Genomic DNA, 3,941 nt, shown 5'->3' with positions numbered 1-3,941 from the left:
TATTAAAATGTATTAATGTTAATAGCTTAGTATGAATTTAAATATGGCCTGTGAAATTCAACTATTCAACTCATCGTCTACGAAGTAATCTTCTCTCTTTCTTCTGCATATTAATCATTTTCACCTTCTAATAGTATAAGTTATTAAAATGTATTAATGTTGAAAGCTTAGTATGAATTTAAATATTGCCTGTGAAATTCAACTATTCAACTCATCGTCTACGAACTAATCTTCTCTCTTTCTTCTGCATATTAATTATTTTCACCTTCTAATAGTATAAATTATTAAAATGTATTAATGTTGAAAGCTTAGTATGAATTTAAATATGGCCTGTGAAATTCAACTTTTCAACTCATCGTCTACGAACTAATCTTCTCTCTTTCTTCAGCATATTAATTATTTTCACCTTCTAATAGTATAAATTATTAAAATATATTAATGTTGAAAGCTTGATATGAATTTAAATATGGCCTGTGAAATTCAACTCTTCAACTCATTGTCTACGAAATAATCTTCTCTCTTTCTTCTGCATATTAATTTATTTCACCTTCTAATAGTATAAATAATTAAAATATATTAATGTTGAAACTAAGTATGAGTTTAAATATGGTCTGTGAAATTCAACTATTCAACTCATCGTCTACGAACTAATCTTCTCTCATTCTTCTGCATATTAATCATTTTCACCTTCTAATAGTATAAATAATTAAAATGTATTAATGTTGAAAGCTTAGTATTAATTTAAATATGGCCTGTGAAATTCAACTATTCAACTCATCGTCTACTAACTAATCTTCTCTCTTGCTTCTGCATATTAATTATTTAAACCTTCTAATAGTATAAATATTTAAGATGTATTTATGTTGAAAGCTTAGTATGAATTTAAATATGGTCTGTGAAATTCAACTCTTCAACTCATCGTCAACGAACTAATCTTCTCTCTTTCTTCTGCATATTAAGGCTTACTTTTATTTATTTACTTTGTGTAATGATTTGTATCCTTAATATGTTCACCTTCTAATAGTATAAATTATTAAAATGTATTAATGTTGAAAGCTTAGTATGAATTTAAATATGGCCTGTGAAATTCAACTATTCAACTCATCGTCTATGAACTAATCTTCTCTATTTCTTCTGCATATAAATTATTTTCACCTTCTAATAGTATAAAATATTATAATGTAATTATCTTGAAAGCTTATTATGAATTTAAATATGGCCTGTGAAATTCAACTATTCAACTCCTCTTCTAAGAACTAATCTTCTCTCTTTCTTCTGCATATTAAGGCTGACTTTTATTTATTTACATTTTTTAAAGATTTTTATCCTTACTATTTTCACCTTCTAACAGTATAAATTATTAAAATGTATTAATGTTGAAAGCTTAGTATGAATTTAAATATGGCCTGTGAAATTCAACTATTCAACTCATCGTCTACGAACTAATCTTCTCTCTTTCTTCTGCATATTAATTATTTTCACCTTCTAATAGTATAAATTATTAAAATGTATTAATGTTGAAAGCTTAGTATTAATTTAAATATGGCCTGTGAAATTTAACTCTTCAACTCATCGTCTACGAACTAATCTTCTCTCTTTCTTCTGCATATTAATTATTTTCACCTTCTAATAGTATAAATAATTAAAATATATTAATGTATTAATGTTGAAAGCTTAGTATGAATTTAAATATGGCCTGTGATATTCAACACTTCAACTCATCGTTTACGAACTACTCTTCTCTCTTTCTTCTGCATATTAATTATTTTCACCTCCTAATAGTATAAATAATTAAAATGTATTAATGTTGAAAGCTTAGTATTAATTTAAATATGTCCTGTGAAATTCAACTCTTCAACTCATCGTCTACGAACTAATCTTCTCTCTTTCTTCTGCATATTAATTATTTTCACCTTCTAATAGTATAAATTATTAAAATGTATTAATGTTGAAAGCTTAGTATGAATTTAAATATGGTCTGTGAAAATCAACTCTTCAACTCATCATCTACGAACTAATCTTCTCTCTTTCTACTGCATATTAATTATTTTCACCTTCTAATAGTATAAATTTTTAAATGTATTAATGTTGAAAGCTTAGTATGAATTTAAATATGGCCTGTGAAATTCAACTATTAAACTCATCGTCTACGAACTAATCTTCTCTCTTTCTTCAGCATATTAATTATTTTCACCTTCTAATCGTATAAATTATTAAAATGTATTGATGTTTAAAGCTTAGTATGAATTTAAATATGGCCTGTGAAATTCAACTCTTCAACTGATCTTCTACGAACTAATCTTCTCTCTTTCTTCTGCATATTTATAATTTTGATTTTCTAATAGTATAAATTATTAAAATGTATTAATGTTGAAAGCTTAGTATGAATTTTAATATGGCCTATTAAATTCAACTATTCAACTCATCGTCAACGAACTAATCCCCTCTCTTTCTTCTGCATATTAATTATTTTCACCTTCTAATAGTATAAATTATTAAAATGTATTAATGTTGAAAGCTTAGTATGAATTTAAATATGGCCTGTGAAATTCAACACTTCAACTCATCGTTTACGAACTACTCTTCTCTCTGTCTTCCGCATATTAATTATTTTCACCTTCTAATAGTATAAATTATTAAAATGTATTAATGTTGAAACCTTTTTTTTTCATTTTTCTTAAACTTTTTCTTCTAGGGGATGGGACATCCAACCAGATGTCTTACATTTACCCCTATTTTAGTGAGTCCAACCAAGAGATCTTTTCAGGATTCCAGCCGTCCCTTTCAGTGCAATCGTTTGTATTTCACTTGCACTTGATCTACCGGGTATACTTGCTATGTAGTTTTTAAAGTTCTTTTTCATAAGCCCAGTTGCTCCTATGATGACTGGTATAATTGTGTGAAATTCAACTCTTAAACTCATCATCTACGAACTAATCTTCTCTCTTTCTTCTGCATATTAATTATTTTCACCTTCTAATAGTATAAATTATTAAAATGTAATTATTTTGAAAGCTTAGTATGAATTTTAATATGGCGTGTTAAATTCCACTCTTTAATTAATCGTCTACTAACTAATCTTCTCTCTTCTGCATATTAATTATTTTCACCTCCTAATAGTATAAATTATTAAAATGTATTAATGTTGAAAGCTTAGTATTAATTTAAATATGTCCTGTGAAATTCAACTCTTCAACTCATCGTCTACGAACTAATCTTCTCTCTTTCTTCTGCATATTAATTTATTTCACCTTCTAACAGTATAAATAATTAAATATATTAATGTATTAATGTTGAAAGCTTAGTATGAATTTAAATATGGCCTGTGAAATTCAACTATTCAACTCCTCTTCTACGAACTAATCTTCTCTCTTTCTTCTGCATATTAAGGCTGACTTTTATTTATTTACATTTTTAAGGACTTTTATCCTTACTATTTTCACCTTCTAACAGTATAAATTATTAAAATGTATTCATGTTGAAAGCGGAGTATGAATTTAAATATGGCCTGTGAAATTCAACTCTTCAACTCATCCTCTATAAACTAATCTTCTCTCTTGCTTCTGCATATTAATTATTTTAATTATTTTCACCTTCTAATAGTATAAATTATTAAAATGTATTAATGTTGAAAGCGGAGTATAAATTTAAATATGGCCTGTGAAATTCAACTCTTCAACTCATCCTCTATAAACTAATCTTCTCTCTTGCTTCTGCATATTAATTATTTTAATTATTTTCACCTTCTAATAGTATAAATTATTAAAATGTATTAATGTTGAAAGCTTAGTATAAATTTAAATATGGCCTGTGAAATTCAACTATTCAACTCATCGTCTACGAACTAATCTGCTCTCTTTGTTCTGCATATTAATTATTTTCACCTTCTAATAGTATAAATTATTAAAATGTATTAATGTTGAAAGCTTAGTATGAATTTA

Source organism: Euprymna scolopes, unplaced genomic scaffold, assembly GCF_053919585.1.
Source record: "Euprymna scolopes isolate OS-2025 unplaced genomic scaffold, ASM5391958v1 sca13, whole genome shotgun sequence".
NCBI lineage: Eukaryota > Metazoa > Mollusca > Cephalopoda > Sepiida > Sepiolidae > Euprymna > Euprymna scolopes.
The sequence above is the reverse complement of the archived record's forward strand: the minus strand, read 5'-3'. Positions refer to the sequence as shown.